This window comes from Coenobita brevimanus, chromosome 116 (assembly GCF_032717465.1).
Source record: "Coenobita brevimanus isolate Jiangsu-jjx chromosome 116, ASM3271746v2, whole genome shotgun sequence".
In the NCBI taxonomy this organism is placed as follows: Eukaryota; Metazoa; Arthropoda; class Malacostraca; order Decapoda; family Coenobitidae; genus Coenobita; species Coenobita brevimanus.
Window position 1 is genome coordinate 34394307 of NC_137069.1, and position 27964 is coordinate 34422270.

The window sequence follows — 27964 nt, forward strand, 5'->3', positions numbered from 1 at the left end:
GCGCAACCACCACCACCTATACCAACACCCACGCCATCACCACCACCAACACCACAAAAACAAATCCATTTTCCCAGGGGGGGCGGGGGTACTAAGGAAAATGCGAAAACTATAAAAATAACGAAGACAGTGGGACAAGGAACACAGTAATTACGGACCTCCTCCATTTTAGAGAGAAGACAACGAAACTTACATTGTTGAGGCGGGAGTGTGGCAAGTTTCCCGCACCCCACCATAACAGCAACATAGCAAAATACAGCATCATTAAAGCACCATCACAACAGCACAGCAAAACACACACACACACACACACACACACACACACACACACAGACACACACACACACACAGACACACACACACACACACACACACACACACACACACACACACACACACAGAGGCAATCAGTAACCGCATAGGACAAGACAAGGCAGCGCTGTGAGAGCAGCACAATACAGCATCATACAGCACAGCACAGTAAATGAAAACAAAGCACTTCGTTAGCATAACACAGTACAATGCGAAGTAGCACCTTGGGAGCAGCGTAGCACAGCACAGCATTCAAGCAGCAACACAGCAGAGCACAGAACCATAATAGCAGCACAGGTCAGCACACCACAGCCTTTGCAACGACTGCCCTCGTGTGTGTGTGTGTGTGTGTGTGTGTGTGTGTGTGTGAGAGAGAGAGAGAGAGAGAGAGAGAGAGAGAGAGAGAGAGGGAGAGAGGAGAGAGAGAGTTTGCATGTGCGTGTGGTGAGCTTGTGGGTAAGTGAGAGAAAACATATGTCCATATGTGCATGCCATGCTTGTATGTGTGTGTGTGTGTGTGTGTGTGTGTGTGTGTGTGTGTGTGTGTGGTGACAGCTACTGTTGACTTTAACTGTAATGTCTCTGCGTTCACTTGTCCATGTGTGTGTGTGTGTGTGTGTGTGTGTGTGTGTGTGTGTGTGTGTGTGTGTGTGTGTGTGTGTGTGTGTGTGTGTGTGTGTGTGGATATCTGAATGATTATGTACTGTGTCCCTATGTTTGAAATACTGCTAATATATTATCTTCTTGCGTGTGTGTGTGTGTGTGTGTGTGTGTGTGTGTGTGTGTGTGTGTGTGTGTGTGTGTGTGTGTGTGAAGAGAGAGAGAGAGAGAGAGAGAATGTGTGTGTGCCAAACTGTATGTACAGTCGTGGTCATAAAGAATCACCTATCCTCTGGTACCCTGTACCCCAGGCTGGCTCCTTTATGCGTGGCAAGTCTCAGTAGAGTAAGAGGGGCTGAGAGGGAGGGGCCAGAGAGAGAAGGAAAGATGGGCTGGGGGACGAATGATGGTGTGGGGTTGTAGTGAGGAAGAGGAGGGGGAATGAAATGCGAAGTGGTAGTCACATTATTTGTCTATTATTATCTTTCATTCAGGGCATGATATAAAGGAGTTAATATTCAGTAGATAATGCTGCATTACACCTTGTATAGCGGCGTCAGATAACAAGCTTTAGAGTGGCGATATCAAGGGCTGGGTCGTGAGAGAAATATACTGACGTGACAGATCAAGCATTGGTGCGGAGCCAGATATTAGTGTTTTTCCGTCTATTTTGACTTCGGACGCAGAATGGAATCTGTTGGCTTAGATTTCCGTAATGTTTGTAAAAGAAACGTCCTCTACCCTTACATGTAATTAATTTCTGGAGCTAAATAGCATAGGCAACCTTTGATATGGCTGTGCCCACAGTAAATATGATCATCTTCTCTGTATACACACCCTCTACACAGTCAATATCATGTCTGCTATTTTATGGCATCTCTATATGAAAAGGCCGTTGAAAATAATTGTGCATAAAAGGTAAATTAATTTGATGTCTGTGCACATGGGTCTCTATAATAACTATGTCTCTCATAAAATCTTAGAAGGAAAATGAAACAAAATCATACCAAAACTCCCCAAATATACCTGTGTCAATGTTTACTAACATTAGTTAAGCCAAAGCAACCAGGCAAGCCTTTGTAATTAGTCCAGTGGGGTCCTGCCTCACCTCTTGCTGTTTTCGCGACACCAAGGAAACAGGTTTGTTAATGGTTTGCTGGTTTCGTCTGAACAGCTCCCACTCGTCCTTGGTGTGCTGGAGGAGGCAGGCCCGTGTCCTCCCTTCCTCCGGTTCTCACGCAGTGACAATTGGGGCCCACAGTCTCGATGGCTCAGCACAAATGTTGATCTATTACGTTAGTATATTTCTCTCAGCCTGCCCTTGACATCACCTCCTATCGAAAGCTTGTGATTTGACGCCGCTATACCAGGTGTAATGCAACGTTATCTACCGAATATTAACTCGTTTACATCATACCCTGAATGACAGAAAATAGACAAACAATGTGACCACCACGTCACATTTCATTCTCCCTTCCTTACTTCCAATCCCTCCCCTCCCTCACACCACCCCCGAACCATCACTCGTCCCCCCAGCCACCTTCCCTTCTCTCCCTGGCCCCTCCCTCTCAGTCCCTCTTATTTCAGTGTGACTTGCCGCGCATAAATGAGCCAACCTGAGGCAACGGGAAGCGGAGGATAGATGATTATTTATGACCACGACTGTACATCCCTTGCTTGTGTGTGTGTGTGTGTGTGTGTGTGTGTGTGTGTGTGTGTGTGTGTGTGTGTGTGTGTGTTTGCTCGGCGCGCGTCTGTGTGTGCGTGTATTCTATACATCCTCCTGTGTATGTATCCGCGAGCGTGTGTTTCTGTTTGCTCGTATCCAAGAGAATTTATATACAGCACCACCGCAAATTACAAAATATCGTTGCAACCCCACGGGACCCTCACTGCAATTGCAACCGGCTCGTAGGACTCTTCTATCAACCCGACTACACATTCTCGTTGTTATCGCAGACTTTTTTTTTTTTTTCAGTGCTGACGCCAGACGATTTATTGCCTTGACGATTTTGTTCACGATTTTTTTCACAAGGCGATTCTCTTCAGATCATACTATTCTGTTCATTTATCTACCTGTCTGCCTGTCTATCTATAGCCAGACGCCTTAATCCCGTAATGGATGGACACTAACCAGTCGCCTCCATTTGGCCCTGTGCCCTGCCATTTCACCGCCCTCCCCCCACCTTACACTCCTGTCTCTCTTATACCTCTCCACTCCATCCCTCCAGCTCAACCTTTGCCTCCCTCCCTCCCCCCTACACCTCACTCACATACACCCTCCTAGTTCGTCTCTCAATCCATTCATTTCCCATGGCCAAACCACCTCACTGTATTTCTCCTAACGCTCTGCTACATCCACATCACGATGCTCCTTCACTTCCTCATTTTTTACTTTTTGTCTTTCCATGTATCTTCACATGCTGCTTTCATATAACTCATTATCACTTGTGTCCTTCTAAGAAGGTCCAAGCTTCGCTTCCATGTATTAGAGTGGGTATCACAACACTGTTATTCAGCAGCTTTTTTACTTCCTCACTTCCCTCTCTCGTATCCTTGCTTTCAAATAACCAGCAACCTTTCTTTTCTGTTGTACCCTTTCAAGAACTGTATCCTCCACACTTCCATCCTTACTCATCACATTACCGAAGTACTTAAGTAGGCTCACATTTTCCTTTTCCTCACTATCTAGCCTCTCTGTGCATTCATTGACTTCATTTTTCTTGCTCTTCCCTACATTCTCCTTTAGATTCCGTTTCTTACACACTCTCACAAACTCATTCACCAAGCCTTCGATTTCCCCTTCATCTTCACTTAACAATTCAGTATCATCTGCAAATAACAGAATAGGAAGTTTCCAAACGCAGCCCTCTCGCATTAGGGCCGCGGCAACATCCACTGCCTTACCTTGTATCTTTTTTTTTAAATCTCATCCATATACAAATTGAACAGCCATGGAGACATGACACATCCCTGTTTCAGTCCAACATTCAGATAGAAAAATTCACTCCGTTCAGTATCCACACGCACTGCAGCCCTAGCGCCCTCATACATACTCTTCAGAGCATTAAACAGGATCCCATTTAATCCACATATTTTTAATAATTTCCACAATCCTTGTCAATCCATTCTGTCATATGCTTTTTTCCAGATCCATGAAGGCCGCATACAGCTTCTTTCCCTTCTCTAGAAACTTTTCCATTAAAAACCTTAGGATGAATATCTGATCTGCACAACCTCATCCCTTTCTAAATCCTCCCTTTTCTTCTCCAGCTAATTCTTCCGTTATTTCTCTAACTCTTTCAGTATCCTGCCATTTATTTTTCCTATTATGCTAAGAAGACATATGCCCCTAGGGTGTTAATCTCTTGCTACAGCTCAGCGTTGAAGACGAAGAGAAGACAATTTCAGGTGATGTTAAACTTCACAAGATATAGTTAGCATGACCAATCGACCTGTTGCACTGATCCCTTTTTTCTCCTGCTCTTACCTATTCCCCACATCACTCCCACAGCACCTTTTATCTGCGCCTAATGAGTGTGCTTCTTACAGGTGAGAGTAGGTTTAGTAATTCGCAGCACTCCTTCAGCACTCTCTGCCTGTGCCTAATGAGTGTAATTTCTTGCAGGTAAGACTGGGGTGATGCTGTGACCTCTCCGTAACGTCTGGTGTCGGTACCTGCTCGTGCTTCTGGGACTCGGTAGGTGAAGTACTGAGCAGCTTTTGTTATGAAGCTTACGTTTGTAGTATATCGCTGTCTTTTTTTACTTCACTTTATTATTGCAAGACTTAAGTTCCTTTATTTAACTAGGAGAGCGCCCTCGTGGTGAAGGAGTTAGGAATAGTCTGAATAAATTGTCAACTTTCTCTTTCACAAGCATATAGGTCGATTGAGAGGTGAATGACCCAGATGAAGGTAGGAAACTATAACTGAATAAAAAGTTAGCAAAATCTATCCAGGTATAAAATGTCTGCGAAATAAACAAGCAGAAAAATGGATGCAATTAAAATAGTTCAAACGTGTGCAGATCTTTAATGATATAAATGAAGAGTCGATTTCCGATAGAGAAATGGTAGACAGAGAAGTTTTCAACATTGCAAATGACGTAAAGATAATCTGGAGAGGTGTACGCAGGTGTAAGGAAGGTGGTGATGACGGTAGGTAAAGATAATATGGAGAGGTGTATGCAGGTGTAAGAAAGGAGGATATGATGACGGTCACAGCATCGATCTTATTAAGGATGTAAGTGACTCATGTTTAGAGAATTATGGAAAATCGTTCTAAAAGGGGCAGTACATTTTTTCTGTCTACTCACAATGCTAGAGAAAGAGAGAGAGAGAGAGAGAGAGAGAGAGAGAGAGAGAGAGAGAGAGAGAGAGAGAGAGAGAGAGAGAGAGAGAGAGAGAGAGGAACCTAAAGTATGATACCCATGAACTGGTAAAATGGCAGACTTAAATGCATTCATTGTAACTAGCAAGGGATTTTCGTCCTTTTGCAGCTTATTTCACGTAGCCCAGTGGCAGAGAAAACACAATACTGTGGCTCCATATCCTTTGCATTGCACTTCTTCGTGACTAGCACCATATTCTAGTGTTAATCTCTTGTTACAGCTCAGCATTCAAGATGGAGAGATGGCAATTTTATGCCTAGTTAAAGTGAACTGAAGGTAGTAGCCTGTCTCTCTCTCTCTCTCTCTCTCTCTCTCTCTCTCTCTCTCTCTCTCTCTCTCTCTCTAAGATTCTTACCAATGACCCTTCATTCCTTCATTTCCCATTCCATAATCTCCATCGGCGGTAATGGTGATGACGATGATGATGAGGAAGAGGATGAGTGCACGAACCATTAACACATGCTCTATTACAACTCTTACCATGGAAATCTTTTTTATCTCCACACCTCCTCAATGAATCTTGCATTCCTGGTAATTCTTCTCGTTTTGATGCAAAAATAACAACTCTGAAAACATGGCCCTCTGTCTGTGTGAAAAATTTATCTTGCTGTGTTTATAAAAGGTAGAGATTTATTGCAGTGTCTGTGATGAATTGGGGAAACATACCCTGCCTTGCCTTGCCTTTCACTGCCCAGTCTTTCCTCTTCTCTTACTCATTCTCCTCTTTCCTTCCTTGCCCTCCCCTGTTCACCCCTTCCACTTCCTTGTCTCTCTTTTCCCCTTCCCTTTCTATCCCTTGCTTTCATCGTTCTCTTCTCTCTTACCTTCCTTGCCCTCCTCTGTTCACCCCTTCCACTTCCTTGTCTCTCTTTTCCCCTTCCCTTTCTATCCCTTGCTTTCATGGTTCTCTTCTCTCTTACCTTCCATTTCCTCCCCTTTCCTTCCTTTCCTTCCCTTCCCTTCCTCTTCCTTGTCTCTCTTTTCCCTTTCTTTCCTACCTCTTTCCTTCCCTTCATCGTTCTCTCATCTGTTCTCCTGCCCTTCATTGACTGCCACTTCCCTTTCCCTTCCTTGCCTTTTCTTGTCCTGCCCTGCCTTGCCCTGCCTTGCCTTGCCTTTCCCTGTTTGTCCTTCCCTGTCCCATCCTTTCTCATCTCTTCTCTTCTCTTCCCAGCATTGCCATGATGCTCTTCTCTCCCATCCCTTTCCCTCCACATATTTCCCTCCTCTTTTCCTTCCATTCCTGTCTCTTTTCTCCCTTTCCTTCCCATCCCATCCCATCCGACTCCTACAAAATTATACTCATCATCTACCATCCTAACACAACAATCGTGCTGTGTAAAAAGACTAACATAGAGCTTGAACTACTGCCTCATTTAATCTTTTCTTCCCTTCCCTTCCTGTACTGTTCATCCCTTCCCTTCTTTTCCTAGTCTCTTCCAATTTTTACCCTTCTCCTCCTCCTCTTCTTTCTTCTCCTCCTCTCTCCTTACAATTTTTCCCTCTCTACCTTTCCAAATCTTACCCGTTCATTCCCTGTTCCCCCTTCTTTCCCCTCTCCTCCCCTCCCATCACATCCCACCACCGCAAAGCTACACCCAAAATCTACACTTCAACACACAGCACCTTCACTGTATAGGGAGTGATATATCGAATGAATTTCATTTCAACATCACTTTTCCCTTCCGTTCTCTTCCCTTCCCTTCCCTTCCTTTCCCTTCCTTCCCTTCCCTTTCTCTTCTACCCTACCCTTCCTATTCTCCTCCTTTCTCTTTCCTTCTCTTCTCTCCTACGCTTCTCTCCTCCCTTATCCTGTCCTCTCCTCTACTCTACCTTCGTCTCCTCTCCCCGCAGCCAATCATTTCTCTTCCTTTCCTTGTCCTCTCTTGTTCTGCCCTCCCTTTCTCTTCCTTTCCTCTCTTTCCCATCTGTTTACTTTTTTGTCTTCTACCTTCTCGTCTCTTTCCCTCTTAGTCTTTCCTTACCATGCCTTTCCTTTTCATCCCCATCCCCTGTCTCCATCACTCATTTCAGCCCTGCACTTCTGTGCTCTCCCCTTCCCCCTCCACTTCCTACTCTCCCCTTCTATTCTCTTCCTTCCTTCTTTTCCATCTCCCCCTCCTATCCCATCCCACCACCACTCCCTCTGCCGATAATCTGCACCCCAACACACAGCAGCCACACTGTATCACCTTTCTTTTCCATACCCTTACCTTCCTGTCCTGTTATGTCCATCCCATTCCCCTCCATTCCCTTCACTTCTCTTCTTCTCATCTCTCCTGTACTCACCTCTTCTACCCTGAGTTCTTCTCTCCTCCTCTCTCGTCTCCTCTCCTTCTCGTCTCTGTCATTCCTTTTCATTCCCTTCCCTGTCCTGCCCTTCCCTTTATCTTCCTCCCATCCCATCCCACCACAACTCCCACTGCCCATAATCCACACCTCAGCACCCAGCAGCCACAATGTGTAACAGGACTAACATATAGTTTGACCACAATTTGTTTTGGATAGCTTTTCGGTCGGATGCCATTGCGCCGCGGGGAGGGGTTGGGTGGGGGGGGGGTGCAGATTTCCAGCGTTTGTCTCAGTTGCAAGCACAAATATAACACAGGTGGAATTGAACGGTTTGGGTGGCTTGTAGTCTGCGTCGCGGGGTGGAGTGTGTATGTGAGTGCGGTTGTGGGGTGGAGGGTATATGTGAGTGCTGTTGTGGGGTGGAGGGTATATGTGAGTGCTGTTGTGGGGTGGAAGGTGTATGTGAGTGCTGTTGTGGGGTGGAGGGTATATGTGAGTGCTGTTGTGGGGTGGAGGGTATATTTGAGTGCTGTTGTGGGGTGGAGGTATTATGTGAGTGCTGTTGTGGGGTGGAGGGTATATGTGAGTGCTGTTGTGGGGTGGAGGTATTATGTGAGTGCTGTTGTGGGGTGGAGGGTATATGTGAGTGCTGTTGTGGGGTGGAGGTATTATGTGAGTGCTGTTGTGGGGTGGAGGTATTATGTGAGTGCTGTTGTGGGGTGGAGGGTATATGTGAGTGCTGTTGTGTGTGGGGGGTATATGTGAGTGCTGTTGTGGGGTGGAGGGTATATGTGAGTGCTGTTGTGGGGTGGAGGGTATATGTGAGTGCTGTTGTGGGGTGGAGGGTATATGTGAGTGCTGTTGTGTGTGGGGGGTATATGTGAGTGCTGTTGTGGGGTGGAGGGTATATGTGAGTGCTGTTGTGGGGTGGAGGGTATATGTGAGTGTTGTTGTGGGGTGGAGGGTATATGTGAGTGCTGTTGTGGGGTGGAGGGTATATGTGAGTGCTGTTGTGGGGTGGAGGGTATATGTGAGTGCTGTTGTGGGGTGGAGGGTATATGTGAGTGCTGTTGTGGGGTGGAGGGTATATGTGAGTGCTGTTGTGGGGTGGAGGTATTATGTGAGTGCTGTTGTGGGGTGGAGGGTATATGTGAGTGCTGTTGTGGGGTGGAGGTATTATGTGAGTGCTGTTGTGGGGTGGAGGTATTATGTGAGTGCTGTTGTGGGGTGGAGGGTATATGTGAGTGCTGTTGTTGCCTTCCCTAGCAAGGTTGGACAGGGGTTTTGTATTCACCCGTGTCTGTTTGTCTGTAAGATATTTTAAAACACTGATAGACAGGTGGGCAGTGGATCAAGGTAGATAGATTTTGAAGTGATTCTGAATCCTAATACAGGAATTAATCATAAATTTTATTGGTGTTGGCAGAGGTATGCACTGTCTGAGACTGTGTAACAGGGCAGACTAAGACCCTAGAATTAATTGGCTATGTGAGACTAAAAGAATTTGTCTCATAGCAAAGAGGTATTACAGAAATATCACATAACTTTTATGGACGTTGGCTAAGGTATGGACTCTCTGTTTGCTTTCTAGGTCTATCTACCAAGCCAGCTAGTGAGTTGGCATGGTAGATAAATGGTAATCAGTACATCTATTCATATCCATCTGTCTGTCTGCCAATCTGTCTGTCTTCATTCATCTATCTGTCTATCTCTCCACCCATCTATCTGTCTGTCTGTGTCTCTACCTACATATCTATTGTCCATCTGTCTATCTATCTTTGTATCTATCGATCTGCCGGTCTATCTATCTATCTATCTATGTTTATCGTCGGGAAGCCAAATTAACAGTTTTCCCCCAGTTCGAAATACAGTATAACACAGAAAACGGAACACAAAACGGAACAATTTTGATATTGCTTGCAGTCTGCGTCGCGGTTTGTAAGGTATATAAGAGTGTTAGATGTCTTTTACACTTGATTCTTGGCCTTTATTCTGAAACCTTCTGTGTATCTATCAGTCTATTTGCTCATCAACGTGGCTATCTATTTATCATTCTGCCTATCAGCTTGACTATTCCCATCTGCTTATAATGACTACCTATTTATCTATTTGCTAATCAGCTTAACTATAAAATTATCTATCTGCATATCAACTTGACCATCTATCTATCTGTTTGCTTCTCAGCTTGACTATCTATCTATTTGCTTATTAACTGGACTATTTTATTTATTTGCATATAACGACTATCTGTTTATCTATCTGCTTGTCAGGTTGACTGTCTATTTATCTATTTGCTTGTCAACTTGGATATCTTTTTATCTATCTCCTTATCAACTGGAGTATCTATCCATCTATTTGTCAACTTGACTATTTATCTGCTTGCCCTGCCCTGCCCTACTATGTGTCCTGCCTTATCCTGCCTTGCCCTGCCCTGCCCTATCCCACTCTGTCCGACTCTGCCCTGCCTTATGCGCCCTGCCCAACCTTGCTCTGTTGTGCCCTGCTCTCCCGCCCTTCCCTGTCCCACCTACCCTGCCATCATCATCATCATCATCATCATCATCATCATCACATCATCATCACTGTTATTATCATCATCATCATCACCACTAATGCCATCACCACCACCAATATCACCACGATCATCATCATCATCACCATGATCATCATCATCATCATCATCTTTTTTTCTTCACCACCACCACCACCACCACCACCACCACACTCTCCAGGCCTCTTGTACCCACACTATAATAACTCCAACGGACGTGGCCTATAAATTATCACAAAAGAAATTATATATATACAAATTATACCTGAATTATTATGCACTGAGGGTGGCTTAGAATACGGATTAACGCGTCTCTCTCTCTCTCTCTCTCTCTCTCTCTCTCTCTCTCTCTCTCTCTCGCCCATTTTCAACTCTGTCGCTGTCTTTTGCTCATTCTAACTCTCTCTTGCCCTGTTTTGCTCATTTTTCTCTCTCGCTATCTTTAGCTCATTTGCACTCACTCTCCCCTTTAATAACCCACCATTCCCTTTCCTACCCTACCCTACTCTACTCTCCTCTCCCTTCCCCTCCCCTCCTCTCTCTTCCCCTCCCCTCATTTCCCCTCCCTACACAACCCTACCCTACCCTACTCTAACCTTCCCTTCCCTCCCCTCCCTCCCTTCCCCTCCTCACTCCTTCCTATTCAACCCTACCTTTCACTTCCCGTTCCATCCCCTCCCTGCCTCACACAACCCTACCATTCCCTCCCCTCCTCTCCCCTTCCCTCCCCTACCTCACACAACCTTACCGTTCCCTCCCCTCCTTTCCCTCCACTCCCCTCCCTTCCCTCCCCTACCCTTCCCTACCTCCCCTCCCCTCCCCTCCCCTCACCCATTCCTTTTCCCTCTCCTCCTTATTCTTCTTCCAAGGAACACTGCAGTCCTCATCACTCACCACAAAGTCTTCTACGACGGGATAATAAAAGAAGATAACAGGGAAGGAGAGAGACGGAAGGGAGGTTAGACTTGGCCGTATGAAGGAAGATAATACGGAAGTTGTGAGACTGGGAGAAGGTAGGTTAAGACGGAAGGAAGTTAAAGAATGAAGGAATTTAGATTAAGGGTGAAGGAAATTAGGTTAAGACGGAAGGAAGTTATGTTAAAACAGAAGGAAGATATAGGAAAGAAGTTAAAGAATGAAGGAATTTAGATTATGGATGTCGGAATTTATGTTAAGACGGAAGGACGTTGTGTTAAGACGGAAGGACGTTAGGTCATGGCTGAAGGAAGTTAAAGGATGAAGGATTTCAAATTAAGAATGAGGTTAAGGATGGGGCAAGTTAGGTTAAGACGGAAAGAAGTTAGACTGAAGGAAGTTAGATTAGTTATGAAGGAAGTTAGATTAGTTATGAAGGAAGTCAGATTAAGGATGAAGGAAGTTAGATTAAGGATGAAGGAACTTAGATTAAGGATGAAGGAACTTAGATTAAGGATGAAGGAACTTAGATTAAGGATGAAGGAACTTAGATTAAGGATGAAAGAAGTTAGGTTAAGGATGAAAGGAGTTTGACTGAGGATGAAGGAAGCTAGAGTAAGGATCAAGGACGTTAGATTAGGATCAAGGACGTTAGATTAAGAATAAAAGAAATTAGATTAAGGTTAGGTCAGGTTAGGTTAGGTTAGGTTAGGTTAGGTTAGGTTAGGTCAGGTCAGGTTAGGTTAGGTTAGGTCAGGTTAGGTTAGGTTAGGTCAGGTTAGGTTAGGTTAGGTTAGGTTAGGTTAGGTCAGGCTAGGTCAGGTTAGGTTAGGTCAGGTTAGGTCAGGTTAGTTTAGGTCAGGTCAGGTTAGGTTAGGTTAGGTTAGATTAGGTTAGGTCAGGTCAGGTTAGGTCAGGTTAGGTCAGATCAGGTTAAGTCAGGTCAGGTTAGGTTAGCTTAGCTTAGATCAGGTTAGTTTGTCAAGTCACGTTAAGTCAGATCAGGTTGTCAGGTTAGGTTAAGTTAGGTTAGGTTAGGTTAGGTTGGGTTAGGTCAGGTTAGGTTAGGTTAGGTTAGGTCAGGTTAGGTTAGGTTAGGTTAGGTTAGGTTAGGTAAGGTTAGGTCAGATTAACGCGGGTTAGGTTAGGCTTGCTATTTGAGGTTAGCATAAGATTTAGGACGATTAAATAAGATAAGGAACGATATCAAAAGGCACAGGACGATAAAATAAGAGAAGAGAGAGACCAAGAAATGTCCGAATTCTCGTCACGTAAGGAAGCTCCCTAATACCTCTTCCGTAGCGAATTATTTTTGGTTATGATTGGTTACTATCCTTTTGTAATTATGTAGAGGATGGCGATACTGGAAGGATTTAGGCAGCACTGAAGAGAAGATAGCAAAGTGTAAAAAGCAAAACAAATCGCTTAGGAAAGGGGACTAAGAGGAGGAACAGCGGGAGTCGGTCGTGGTGCTGTTATAACTCGCTTCGTGTCTTTATGACTACTTCCTGGCAGGCTACCAATATTTCCTTGTGTGGAGGAGAGAGAGAGAGAGAGAGAGAGAGAGAAGAAGAAGAAGAAGAAGAAGAAGGAGGGAAAAAGATGGGAAAGGGAGATAAGGGAAGGAGGGGGACGGGGAGGAAGGTAGAAGAGGGAGATGAGGGAGGAAAGAGTGGATGGTAGAGAGAAGTTGAGAGAGACAGGGAGGGGGAGGGGAAGGAGGGAGAAGGTGGGAAAGGGAGACAGGGGAAGGAAGGGGACGCGAAGGAAGGGAGAGGACGGGAGGGATGAGTGCAAGAGAGAGAGGGGGGAAGGGAGAATTGGAAGAGGGGGAGGAGGAAAGGGGACAGGAAAGATTGGAATATTGTGAATGAAAAGGCAGGTGGTGGGATGGAGAAAGAAGGAAGGGAAGGAGGGAGAAATCAAAGAAAGAGTAGAGAGAGGGAGAGAGAGAGAGAGAGAGAGAGAGGGAGGGGGAGAGAGGAAGAAATAATATGGGAGAGAAGATATTAGGAAAGACTGGAGAAGACGAAAGAGAAAGGATGGAGGATATAAGAAAAGCTAAGAGAGATGGAAGAGAGGGAGAGGGAAGGGGAAGGGAAAGATGGGAAGTAGGAAGAAAGGGGAAGAAAGGAGTAATGGAAGAGAGGGAGAGGGAGTGGGGAGGGAAAAATGAGAGGAGAGATGAGGGAAGGCAGAAAGAGGAAGAGAGAATAGAGGTGAGAGGAGAAAGGAGGGAGAGGAAATAACAGAAAGATGGGAAGGAAGGGAGAAAGGAAAGGCGGAATGGAAACCGAGAAAGAAAAGGAAAGGGAAACAGGAGGAAGGAGAAAGGATGGGGAGAAGAAGGAAGAGTAAAGGGATGAGGGGAAAGAGGGGAGAGAAGAGAAGAGAAGGAAGGAGAGAAGGAAGGAAAGGATGGAGGGAGAAATCAAAGAAAGGCTTGAGGAGAAGGAGGAAAAGGAAAAGAAGGAGAGGGAAAAAGATGAAATGGAAGAGAAGACAATGAAAGGAAGGAGAATGGGAAAGAAGAGAAATGGAGGAAAGGGTAAAGGGACGAGAGAGAGAGAGAGAGAGAGAGAGAGAGAGAGAGAGAGAGAGAGAGAGAGAGAGAGAGAGAGTAGGAAGGGGCAAAGGAAGTAAAGATGAGAGATGAAGGAAGAGGAAATTTATGAGAAAGGAGGAATAAAGGGGATGGGAAAGAAGACAGGAAGGAGGAAGAGAGAAGAAGGAGAAGTAGTAGAAGGAGAAGAAGGAAATAGAGAAAATGGAGGGAGGAAACGAGAGAAAAGGGAAGGGAAGGGAGAAGAGCGTGAAGGAAGATGTGGAGGAAAATTAGAAGGAGAAAGAGAAAAATGAGACGGAGCGGTAAAAGAAAGAAGAGAGAATAATAGATGAAGAATTTTGACAGTAGAAAATAAAAGGAAGGAAGAGAAGAGGAAAGGAGTGGAGAAAAGAGGATAGAAGAGAAGATGAAAAATGAGGAAGATCGGCGGAGAGATGAGAGAGGAAAGATGACAAATGATGGGAGAGGAAAGATGACAAATGATGGGAGAGGAAAGATGACAAATGATGGGAGAGGAAAGATGACAAATGATGGGAGAAAAAAAGATGGAGAGAGAGAGAGAGAGAGAACACAGCAAGAAAACGAAGAATGGACACAGAAAGGAAACAGAAAACGTGAATACTGTGAATTTGTGAAACAAGACGATGAAAGAGAGGAATAGAAACACAGATGACAAAGACAGGAAGAGAGAGATGCGAGGACAGAATATTAGCGTCACTTATAATATCTTGTAAGTAATGTGGCGACAGGTGAATGAAGACGAAATTATTATGTTAGAAATGGCTCAAGTTTACATTGAAATTATTTTAGGTCACCCTTCCCTGAGTTAACAGAAAACGGACTCTATCTCCTGCAGACTGAGTCAATTATTATTATTTATTTATTTATTCACTCATTCATTCATTTACTTGTTTGTTTTTACATTGTTATTAGAGACTGTTAAAGCTCAAAAGGTTTTTACTAGGTGATTTCTTTAGTCTTTATTTTCTCTCTGAAGATGGTGAGAAAAAATAGACGAAGAAAAGGAACAGGGAGAAGAGAAGAAAATGGAATGGAAGAGTAGAGAAAGGAATGGATGTGAAAAGAAGAGAAGAGAAGGCAGAATAGAACAGATAAGAGAAAGGAGAAGAGGGAAGGAATGAGATGGAAAGAAAGACAGGTAAAGGAGAGAGGAAGAGGAGGAGAAGGAGGAGGAGGAAGAGGAGGAGAGGAAAGCAGTGGGAAGGAAAGAAAGAGAGATAAAGGGAGAGGAAAAAAAGAAGAGAAGATTAAGCAGTGAATGGAGGTACAGGAAAGAGATGAAATGAAGAGACAGTAGTAAACAGATTGTCTTTCTCTTCTGTTTCACTTACCTGTCTCAAAAAAGTACATTTCTTTTATACCTCTAGATTTTTCCGAGATTACAAGACATGATTGCATGATTTCATCTTGCACCAAAGAGGCCAAATTTAATCTCAACTTGCAACATTTCTGTTTGTCTTCTTTTGGTGGCTGGTTCATTGAAAGCCTTGATAAGAAATAGGGAAGTGAGCTTAGAAGCAGCAAGTCGTTTCATGGTGTGTGTGTGTGTGTGTGTGTGTGTGTGTGTGTGTGTGTGTGTGTGTGTGTGTGTGTGTGTGTGTGATACAAGTCACGAGTGAGAGCAATGTAAATGATTGGAAGTGAGTGGAGAGACAGAGACAGGTGAGGAAGTGAAGGAACGTTGTGTTGTGGATGTGTATGGAAATGAGTGGCAATGAATGGAATTAGTTGGAGTGAGATACAGACAAGAGAGAATGTGAAGGAGTGTTGTGTAGTGAATGTCTATGGAAGTGAGTGGCAGTGAGTGGAGAGACAAACAGAAAGACACATAGACAGACCTTTGGAAATCCCGCGTCTGTTTCATTGTTAGGGGTAGAACGAAAAGTATTAACGTGTTTAATCACATTGATGTGTTAGCTTAGGAAGAATGAAGGATGGCAGGAGGAAGCAAGAGAGAGAAATTAAAAGAATGAGGGAAGAATATTGAGAAAATTGTATAGTGCGAATGAATAAGAACGAAGAAAGGAGATTAAGAGGAAGGAAGGAGGGAAGGAAGGAAGGAAGGAGAGTAGTGGAGAAATGGAAAATAGGTTGAAAAGAATGTTCAAAAATATAGGAAGGAAAGAAGGAAGGAGAATAATGAGAAAATTAGTAATTGTGTAAAAAAGAAAGAGCAGGGACGAAGGAAGGATGGAATGGAGGAGTGGGGAAAAGAAAGTAAAGGAGAGAAAGGAAAGGAAAGAAGGAAGGAAAAGAGGATAGGAAAGTGTGTGGTGAATGTTATGTCTCCGAGATAAAGGAAAAAGTATGAAGGAAAGGGAAGAAGGAAGATAACAGAATTAGGAAGAAAAGAAAAAGATGAAAAACAGAGGAAGAGTAGGAGCAAAGAAGGAAGGAAGGAAGGACGGAAAGAAGGAACGATGATAAGAAATATGAAGGAAAGGGAAGAAGGAAGGAAGATGACTGAAGAAGGAAGAAAAGAAAATGATGGGAAGAGCAGGAGAAAGGAAGGAAGGAGGGATGAGAAAGAAACTTAGATGAATTGGAAGAAAGAGAAGAAAAGGAAGGAAGAAAGGAAGGAAAGTAGGCTGAGACAGAAATGGAGAAGAATTGGAAGAAAGAGAAAAGGAAGGAAGGAAGGAAACGATAAAATTAAAAGGTGTTGGAGGAAAGAAAGGAAAGACAGAGAGGAAGGAAAAAATGTGAAAGGATGGAAAAAAAAGAAGGAAAAAGGTAGGAAGGAATTAAGGATGGAATGATAAAAAGACAAAGGAAGAAAGAAAGGAAAGTAGGTAAAAAGGAAAGAAGGAAGAAAGAAAGAAAGGAATGAATGAAGGAAGGAAGGACGTCTAGGAAATTTATAAGGAAAAAAGACCAGGAAGGAAGAAAACGAGAGGGAAAAATAAATAGGGGAAAGAATTAATAAATAGGAAAGAAGAAAGGAGAGAAGAAAAGAAGGAAAGAACGAAGGAGGAAAGGAAGGAAGGGAGGAAGAAAGGAAGGAAGGGAGGAGGGAAGGAAGGGAGATAAGAAAGAAGGATGGATGGAAGGAGGTGAAGAAGAAAAGATGGAAGGAGGGAAGGAAGGAAGGAAGGAAAAGGATAGAATGAAGAAAGTGAAAGAAATAAAAGAGAGAAGGGAAAAACAAGACAGGAGGGAAGGAAGGAGGGAAGGAAGGAAGAAGGGAATAAGGAAGGAAGGAAGGCAGGAAAAGAGAGCATTTAGGAAAGTGTGTTGTGAGTGTTAGGTCACCGAGAAGGCTATTCTCCTCAAGACAAGAGCCTGCCTCATTTTCCTGCCTCAGTCTGCCTCACCCTGCCTCACTCTGTCTCGCTCTGCCTCACCCTGCCTTACCCAGTGTCTCCCCTGCCACTCTTACTTCAGTTAGCTTTACCTTGCTTCTCTTGCCCTGCTCCCTACCTCTTTCATGTCTCATATGCCTCAGCCGGCCTTTCTCATACCTCACCCTGCCTCAACCTGCCTTCCTCATACCTCACCCTGCCTCACCCTCATGCCTGGCTCCCTCCGTCCTGCCTTCTCCCTTTCTTATCCACCCGGCCATGTCCCTCGCCTCTCTTTAGCCTTATTTCATCCCCCTCCTCATCCTCTCTCTCTCTCTCTCTCTCTCTCTCTCTCTCTCTCTCTCTCTCTCTCTCTCTCTCATGTGTCACCTTAACATTCTCTTGTGTGCTATTTATGCCTTTGAAATATTAACATACTTTGTATTAGTAACATAGGACACTGAGGTAATACTCAGGTGCGGAATAAGTCGCTAAGGAAAAGGAGTTAAGGCAATCACCAAAGCCACTTAGCATACCAACCACAATTTGATTATTTTAAGTGTGTGTGTGTGTGTGTGTGTGTGTGTGTGTGTGTGTGTGTGTGTGTGTCCTTGTCTCCTCCTTCATAAATCCCACTACTACTAATAATCCCATATTTACGATTCAGAAGCCTACCTGGCCAGATTACCTGCATATAATTGGCTTAGTGTGGCCTCAGTTTTATTCCCAACCTCAGTTTTCTCTACAATTACTCTGTGTGGAATTGCCTGTATTTATTACCAGTCTCTGGGACTCGCTAACTATTCTCTCTACACTAAGACCCGTGTTCTTGTTGGATAAGGAAGCTCCCTAACATCTTTTCATAAGCGATTTAGTTTGCTTATTAAGCCTTGCTGTCCAAGTCTGTGCTCTATGTAAAAACCTCCAATGTCGCCATATCCTGCATGAATAATGAACAGAAGGATATCAACATGCCATATCAAAAATGCATCGCTATGGAAGAGGTGATTGGGAGCCTCCCTACTCACCTCACTCTAAGATTGGTATACTTGAACCCGAAATTGAGAAGTGGAAGACAGGCCCAAAATTCTGACGATAATTTTTGAAGCACATGACAATGATGGCACGTACTTGGCCCTCCTGTATGGCTGCTGAGTGCGTTCTGTGATATGGGATGCAGGCTAACTATACGTAATAACCACAGGCGATCCGTAAATGACCTTAAATAATTAGGGGTTTGCATTCCACTGTACGATTTAAGGTTTGAGCAGACGACCTTAAAAACACAGTCATCCAGTAAAACCATGAATAACTGTTGAAAATCCTGCTGTCTTGTCCTTCACGCCACACCACACATCACTTCATTCACTTCACTCTGCCCTAACTCACACTACAACACACTTCACTGTTCTTTATTTTAAACATAAATCCCTTAGTATAGCAAAGATATAACTCACAAGCAATAACACTCCACCCTCACTCTGATCCAACCCCTCACACCATTAACACACTCATCTTACCTCACTCATCTCACTCGCCTCACCTCATCTCAGACATCTTACTTTTACAACAGGCTTTCCTTACATCAGCGAAAGGTCCCTGGGAGCGGCCGGTTGAAGTGGTCGGATTTTTGCAGTCCATCGGGTCAAAATCTAGCTTAACCAAGGGCCACAAGGACAGATAGATAGGTAGGTAGATAGGCAGGTACGTAGGTAGATACATAGATAGACTGATAGCCAGGTAGGTAGATAGGTAGAAATATAGGTAGGTAGGTAGGTAGAAATATAGGTAGGTAGTAAAGAGTTATTCCACGTTGCTGTACAAACTTGCAGTGGACTAGGTGACAAAAGTGCTAGCGTGTTATGCCGTTACGTTGTGCTGTGCTGTGGTGTGTTACGTTTCATTGCGTGTGCTGTTACTTTGCGTTGTGTAGTGTATTGTGCTGCTATGTTATGTGGTGTTATGTATTGTGCTGCTGTGTTGGGCTGAGTTTTCATTGTGCTGTGTTCTGGTGTGCTGTGCTGTGACGGGCAGGGTCGGGGATAACTTACAAACTTGTTTAATAAATGTCACCGCTCTCTAACACACACCATACCTCACCCAACCTGCCCGTGGTGTGAACTGACGTGTGGTTGTGTGGTGAATTATACAGGAAGCCAGATATAGGGTTCAGAGATAGACAGACAGATTGATAGATAGATTATTGAAAACTATACGTATAGATGGATAAATGAAGTGACGTGGTTGTGTGGTGAATGATATAGGAAGCAAGATAAAGGGTACGCTGCCTCACCCACCATGCTACAGGCTATATATATATATATATATATATATATATATATATATTGATAATATATTGGTAGATACATATATATATATATATATATATATATATATATATATATATATATTGATAATAGATTGGTAGATACATAGATAGATAGGTAGGTAGGCAGGTAGATGGATTGATGGACGGATTGGATGAATGGATGGATAGATGGGTAGATAGATAGAGTGGTAGGTAGACAAACAGGTAGATAGACTGATGGATGGACTGGATGGATGGATGAATAAAAAGATAGATAGATAGATAGGTAGGTAGACAGATTGATGAATGGATGGATAGATGGGCAGATAGATATGGAAAGATAGACAGATAGATAGATAGGTAGACATATAGATAGATAGATAGGTAGACATATAGATAGATAGATAGGCATACAGGTATAGAGGGTGTCAGGTAACAACTACAGCATTTAGGGCTACATCATCAGGTCATAATATTTACCCTCAAAAACTGTCTTAACAGCGGGTCAAATTTCCAGTGGTGAGGGAGATGTACAGCTGGCAACACATCCACCTGGTACAGCATCAGTGTGTAGCAGAGGTGTAGCCTTTGTTACACTTGACAACCCTGACATAATGAGATGTTTGTTGGTGGCGCTGACATGAACGACGTGAGGTGTTAAATATTAGCTGACATGACCAGGTAACCGTGATGCAGGAACGTCCGAAATTGTAGCTAGACCTCCACTTCACACACACACACACACACACACACACACACACACACACACACACACACACACACACACACACACACACTGTCCCGGTTTCATATGTAAGTAAGGAGGACAACCAATTAATTTTTCATTCGCTTAAAAGATGGCGCTTGGTGATGATTTGCAGGTGGAGAGGAAGAGGGGGTCGGGGGGGGGGGCGCTTGGGTGAGAGGGTGGGGGATACCGTGGAGTTAACAAGCAGTAAATTAGAATGGAGTACTGTCCACTACTCTTTTTTTAGTATCCAAATAATAGACGGTGTTAAATTTGTAAATTAATTCAGAGAAAATTATTGTTAAGTAAATATAAATGGAACAAATGATGGGGAGGGAAGAGATGGGAGGGGGACTCCAAGGATGGGATGGAGGGATGGAGTACAAAGGTATACTGGTATGAGAGAGGAAGACGTAGGTTGGGGGGAGGACAGCGAAATGGCAGGGGACAGCGACATGGAGGCGAATTGTTTGTGGCCACCCCTTTACAAGATTAAGGCTTCTGGCTATAGTTAGACAGATATACTGTAAAATAAATGGCTGCTTGGTGGTTACTTGGTACTCTGAGGGCAGCAAAGGGGAAATAAGGGACTTAGTGTAATGTAATAAGGGCATTGACGACTTACTCTACCTGTTGACCTTTGTACCCCACGTGACCTAGGCCCGTATTCTCGTCGGGTAAGGAGGCCCCCTAGCACCTCCTCCGTAGCGATTTATTTTTGGATATGGCTGGTTAACATCTTATTGTACGGTATTTATGCAGAGTATGGCGATGTTTACAGGATGTGTATAACGCAGATTAGGACAGTAAAGTGTAAGAAACAAACTAAATCGCTAAGGAAATGGTGTTTGGGAGCTTCATTGCCCGACGAGAATACGGGCATTAGTGCAGAGAGAATACTAGTAATAAATACAGGCAATTCCACACAGTAATTGTAGAGAAAACTGAGGTTGAGAATAAAACTGTGGCCACACTAAGCCAATTATATGCAGGGAATCTGGCCAGGTAGACTGCTGAATCGTAAATATGGGATTATTATTAGTAGTGGGATTTATGGAGGAGGAGGAGGAGGAGGAGGAGGAGGAGGGGAGGGGAGGGGAGAAGTAAAGGAGGAGGAGGAGGAGGAGGAGGCAAACATAAGACATTTTAAGATGGTGGCATTCGTGCAGTGGGTATCTGAGTTTACACACAGGATTACACACAGGAAAGCAAACAGCAACAGACCTTATGGTCCTTTCGAGGCTGCTTGTTAGAGAAAACTATGACTACAAGATCTAACTCTACATGTTGAAGGATAAGGACAGTAAAGCAAGAAGGCTCCCCCCACCACCAAACCCTCCAGGAAAAAGTGAGAAAAACCACCATGCAGCATGGAAAAACTGACATGGAAATTTTATAGGAAACACTGGAAAGGAAAAGTCACATTCTATAATACTTTATCTATGAGCTACCCGATAGAGTAACCTGAAAGAGAAAGTAAACAAATAAAATAATAGTTACGGCATGACATTATAAGCCGGTTACATTGAGTTAATGGGAAGTCTGTGGACATAGCGTGGAAGCTACACACTGCACAGTGTGGACGTTTAGGGGTGGTGCGGCAGCCTTGCCTGGCGCTTTTAAGGTAGGCAGCAGTCAATCAGGCCCTAGCTCCGTTTGCTTCACTGAGACAAGGAACTCTCCCATGTGGGACAAGTACACAAGTTTCATCCTGAAGCAGTGACCTCTGGTACATTAAAAAAATCCCGATGGTGGTCACTTGACTAACAGGGACCCTCAGTGATCCACAGCCCATCACAGGTCGAAAGTAAGAGTAGTGACCGTTAACTCAGGGTTATCTGTGCAGCTCCTAATCTGTGCTTATATTGCTTTCTTTGCGCTGGGGAGATTGAAAAGTATATAGGACGGGTGTCTTAGATAAAAGGGGACTGCACAGTGCACAGTGTGGATGTGCAATGCACAGAGTGGATGTTTAGGGGTGGTGCGGCAACCTTCCCTGGCGCTTTTTGGGTAGGCAGCAGTCAATCAGGCAATAGCTCCGTTCACTCCACTGAGACAAGGAACTCTCCCATGTGGGACAGTACACAAGTTTCATCCTGAATCAGTGACCCCTGGTACATTAAAAAAATCCCGATGGTGGTCACTTGACTAACAGGGACCCTCAGTGATCCACAGCCCATCACAGGTCGAAAGTAAAAGTAGTGACCGTTAACTCAGGGTTATCTGTGCAGATCCTAATCTGTGCTTACTGTATATTACCTCATTTGCTTTGGGTAAATCGAAAAACGTATAATGACGTGATGTGACGTTATGTTAAGTTTATGAGGTGTCCTGTAGACACGAGGGGACTGCACAGTGTGGATGTTTAGGGGTGGTGCGGCAGCCTTGCCTGGCGCTTTTAAGGTAGGCAGCAATCAATCAGGCCCTAGCTCCGTTCACTCCACTGAGACAGGGAACTCTCCCATATGGGACAAGTACACAAGTTTCATCCTGAAGCAGTGACCCCTGGTACATTAAAAAAAAATCCCGATGGTGGTCACTTGACTAACAGGGACCCTCAGTGATCCACAGCCCATCACAGGTCGAAAGTAAGAGTAGTGACCGTTAACTCAGGGTTATCTGTGCAGATCCTAATCTGTGCTTATATTGCTTTGTTTGCACCGAATAAATTGAAAATGTATAATATCGTGACGCAACACTATGTACGGGTACATTGTTTACGGGGTGTCTTGTAGACTAAGGGGGCATGAACTTACATGTACCATAGCTATAAAAGCAAGTTATTCGGACAGAAAAAGAGTCAGCTGAGGATTTTCGTCCAAATACTTGTCTAATTTGTTTTTGAATGTCTCAGTTGAGATACTGTTCACGGTATCTGAGGGTAATCTGTTCCAGATATTTACAACTCTGTTAAAGAAGAAGTATTTTGCTTCGTGGGATTGGAATCGCTTTCCCATGATTTTGCAGCCATTACTTCTGGTTTGACTCGACCGGTCAATACCAAAATATTTATTCATGTCTAAGTTGTCATATCCCTTCATGATTTTGAAAACTTCAATAAGGTCCCCTCTTAACCTGCGCTTCGTTAGGCTAAATAATTTAAGTTCTTCAAGGCGTTCCTCATATGGTTTGTTTCTAAGTCGTGGTATCATTTTTGTGATTCTTCGCTGAATTTTCTCTAATTTTTCAATGTCCTTTCTGTAGTACGGAGACCAGAATTGCACACAATACTCAAGATGGGGGCGCACTAGCGAGTTGTACAAGGCAAGTATGACTTTTTCCGATTTAAACTCGAAAGTTCTTCCAATAAAACCCACTAGCTTGTTTGCAATTTTAACCGCATCGGTACACTGCTTGCTTGGTTTTAGGTCATTTGATATTATTACACCAAGATCCTTTTCACTGTCTGTACTTGATAACTGAATATTGTTCATTTTGTAATTTGCATGGACATTGTTACTTCCAATATGAAGTACTTTACATTTTTCTGTGTTGAATTTCATTTGCCATTTTTCTGCCCAGCTTGTTAAAGTATTAAGGTCATTTTGTAACTGCTGCCACTGTAATTTTGAAGTGACTTTACTGGTTATTTTAGTATCATCTGCAAATTTGGATACTTTACAATTTAGACCCTCATCAATGTCATTTATATAGATAATAAAAAGTATCGGTCCAAGTACTGAGCCTTGGGGAACACCGCTGATCACATTACGCCATTTGGATTCCTTTCCGTTTATCACAACTCGCTGTTTTCGTTCTGAGAGCCAGTCTTGTAACCATTTTTGCGTCTTTCCTTTTATTCCATGTCCTTCTATTTTTCTCATGAGACGCTTGTGAGGGACAGTGTCAAATGCTTTCTGAAAGTCAAGGTAAATTATATCTACTGCTCTTGAGTCATCGTATGATTTGTAAACATCATGGAAGAAGTCCAGTAAGTTAGTTAAGCATGAACGACGATGTCTGAATCCATGTTGCGAGTCTTTAATTATATTATTTTCTTCTAGATAATTAACTATTTTATCTCTTATGATTTTTTCCATTAACTTGCACACTACTGATGTTAAGCTGATTGGTCTGTAATTTCCTGGGTGCGACTCATTTCCTTTTTTGAAAATAGGTGTTACATTTGCTAGTTTCCATTCGCGTGGAACTTTCCCAGTACTTAATGATTTATTGAATAAGACAGAGAGTGGCAGCAGTAACTCATGTTTTGCTTCTTTGAGAATTCTCGGTGATATTTTATCGGGGCCAGGGGTTTTGTTTATGTCCGTACTATTTATAGCTGAAAGGATATCGTTATTATGGATAGCATAGTTACTAAGGACTGTGCTATTTGCTTGGTTTGTGGGTAACAGTAGGTTTCTGGTGGTGTTTTCTACTGTAAAAACAGACGCAAAGTAATCGTTAAGAATGTTTGCCATTTCGACCTCATTTTCAGTGTGTTTGCCATTGTTTGTTTCTAGAGGACCTATTGATGTAGTCATAACCTTTTTCTTTCTAATGTAACTGTAAAATTCTTTAGGATTTGATTTGCACGTATTAGCAATGTGGATCTCCAGTGCTCTTTTGCTTTGTTTAATAAGTCTTTTCGATGTGCGGCGTAGATTATCGTACTGTAATTTATCATCATTATTTTTTGTAGCTTTATATTTATGGTATGCCTGTTTTTTGGCTATTAAGTTACTTTTTATTTCACTGGACCACCACTTTGGTTTACTATTTCCAGCTGGACGTCTGTTACGTAGTGGCACACATGACTTTACCACTTCATTAAATTTTTCGGTAAATATTTCCCATGCTTGGTTTATGTCATCAGTTTCAGACATTTGATTCCAATCTGCAGTTGCAAGTAGCGCTCTGAGCCTGTTGAAATTAGCTCTACGATAATCTGGGACCTTTTCTTTGCTCTCCGTTTCTTTTACTTTTTCAGTAGTAATATTAAACTGTATAGTTCGATGATCACTGGAACTAAACTCAGGTCCTATTTCAACGTTGTTGACTAGGTTATCATTTGTAGTCAAGATGATGTCTAGGATATTGTTTCCTCTCGTTGGGTATTCTACGTGTTGGGAAAGGGCGCTTTCCTGAAGATTCGTATAAAGCTCTTGTCCTGAGTGTGCCGTCAGTGGTTCACCCCACTTTGTTACCGGTAGATTAAAGTCTCCAAAAATTACGCTATCCTCTTGACAACAAATTTCCGCAATTTGATCATAAAGTTTTTCATCTGTCTCAGTTGACTGTGCTGGAGGACGATAGATGAGACATATATTTATTTTGTGTGAATTAATACTTAGCTGAACATAACTGGCATCTATGTTGGTAATACTGGGTTTGGATAGCACAAGGGGATGGAGACTATTTTTCACATATAGTAAAGCACCGCCACCAGCTCGATGTGGTCGCTCAGTTGTGTGGTTGAGAGGAAGAGGAGGAGGAAGAGGAAGAGGAGGAAAAGAAGAGGAAGACGTGGCAGAGGAGGAGGAGAACTGAACGAAGATGACACGCAACTCTCCGTCGTCATAGTGAAGGGGTTTAATGAGGTTACATAGAGGCTGTGGTAATTGCCGTGGTCTGGTGATAAGGGCGGGGGTAGGAATAGGACTTAAAACTTACTGCAAATTGTTGGTAGTAAAGTCTCTCTCTCTCTCTCTCTCTCTCTCTCTCTCTCTCTCTCTCTCTCTCTAATGCTTTCTAACACATGCACATCAACATAAATATTGCAATATATTCCGTTGCAGGCTGTGTTGCAATGTTGTTAATTACTTTTTCGCTTTGCTAAGGATTTTGTTGCAGGCTGTTCAGTAAGGGTTGTGGATTTATTGTTCCCCCTTTATTTATTTGTTTATTTATTTATTTTATTCGTGTGTTCGTACTTTCCTTTATTTATTAGTCTTATCTGTTTTCCTACTTAGAGATTTTTCCAATTGTTCTATTTTTATCTACTTATTTTTATCATACTCCTACATTTTTCATTTATTTCATATTTTGTTTCATTTTATTTACTAATTTTTATTAATTTTGTATTCGTGTTTTATTCATTTATTTTTATTTGCTTTATTCGTCCATTTTTTATTATTCGTTCCTCTTAATTAGTCGTCATCATCATCATCATCATCATCATCTAACCCTATGTTGCCCAATGAGAAGCGTAGAGGCCCGGTGCTAGGCAATTTGGTCCTGACGTTTAACCTCTTTGCGCCCCGTTTCCTCAATATGGGACGGAACTGGGCGTTATCAGACTTTGGTAAAGAAGGGGACCCCCGGGTAGGGACCCATGAGTTTCGCGACCATGAGCCGACAGACAGAGGGCGGTACGCCTAGCACCCCTCCAGCAAAATCCCTCGCACGGCGACTCTGGGAAGTAAAGGGTTAAGATAAGGGTGACCGGGCTCACTCATCCCTGAGTGACATTACGTCACCAATAAACCCCAACTACCACTTGTATATAAATCTATACAGGCTCAATCCGATTGGAGCGCCTTACTTACCCACTAAACCACTAGAGGCCATAATTTGGTTATGTGGTTACCACCCAGCGTAGTAAATGGTTTCCTGGTGTACAGGAAACCATTTGGCTTGTCACTTAGAGTCACCCATAGACAGAAGGAAGAGGAAAGAATGAAGGAAAGAAAGACAGAAGAGGAAGGAAGGAAAGGAGGGAAGAGAGGAAAAGACAGGCAGCCAAGTGCAGCACTACATAGAATGAATGGATGGTAAGGATAGATTATTGTGGTAGGAATGTGATTGGAATAGATCAGATTACTGTGGTAGGAATAGATCAGCTTATTGTGGTAGGAATAGATGAGATTATTGTGGTAGGAATAAGGTAGGAATAGATCAGATTAGTGTGGTAGGAATGTGGTAGGAATAGATGAGATTACTGTGGTAGGAATAGATCAGATTATTGTGGTAGGAATAGATCAGATTATTGCAGTAGGAATGTGGTAGGAAGTGATCAGATTAGTAGTAGGAATGTGGTAGGAATAGATCAGTTTATTGTGGTAGGAATGTGGTACGAATTGATCAGATTATTGTGGTAGGAGTGTAGGAATAGATCAGATTTTTGTGGTAGGAATGTGGAGAGAATTGATTATTTTTTAATGTTTCCGACTCTGGACATAGGTTTCAAAGCCCGTCCCCTGAGGTCCACAGTCCCTCTACGTACTATACACCTCCACATGTCCCCACTTCAGCACTAACACCCACCGTCCATACTGAATACATGCTAGGGCTGTCTCATATAGGACTGGTGTATTGGTAGTAGCAGGGGTAGACCGGCAGTTGCGGCTGTGGTATGGATGTGAGAGAAGTGTGGTAGGAATGTGGTAGGGTCTTCTGGTAAATCAGCGAAGCCTGCTGTTACGAAATTCAAACCCTTTAAACTATTCCCTGCCCCAGCCGGGATTCGAACCCGAATCCATTGAGACAGCAGACCTCCTCTTTACTGACTCGGCCACCGCCTTCTTTGGCAGGAACGGGTTTGCATTGGTTCTGGTTTAACGTGATTTTGGGAGAGTCGCAACACGTAGAACTAGATTGTGTTTGTATTAGAAACGCGATATTAATGTGGTAGGCCTGTGATGGGACTGGTGTGGCGGGAATGTGGTAGGACTAAGATGTGGTTGAAATTTGGTAGGACTTTGGTGTGGTTGGAATGTGGTAGGAATATTGGTAGGACTTTCATGTGGCAGGAAAGTGGTAGGACTTTGATGTGGTAGGAATGTGGTCCGACTTAGGTGTGGTAGGAATGTGGTAGGACTTTCTTGTAGTAGGAATGTGGTGGGTCACTGGTGTGGCAGGAATGTGGTAAACCTAAATTATGGTGGAAATGCGATATAAATGTCGTAAGAATTAGAACTTTGATGTCGCAGGAGTGTGGTAGGACTTGGGTGTGTCAGGAATGCGGTAGGACATTTATGAAGAAGGAATGTGGTGTAGCAGGAATGTGGCAAAAATGTGGGAGGAATGTTGTAGGACTT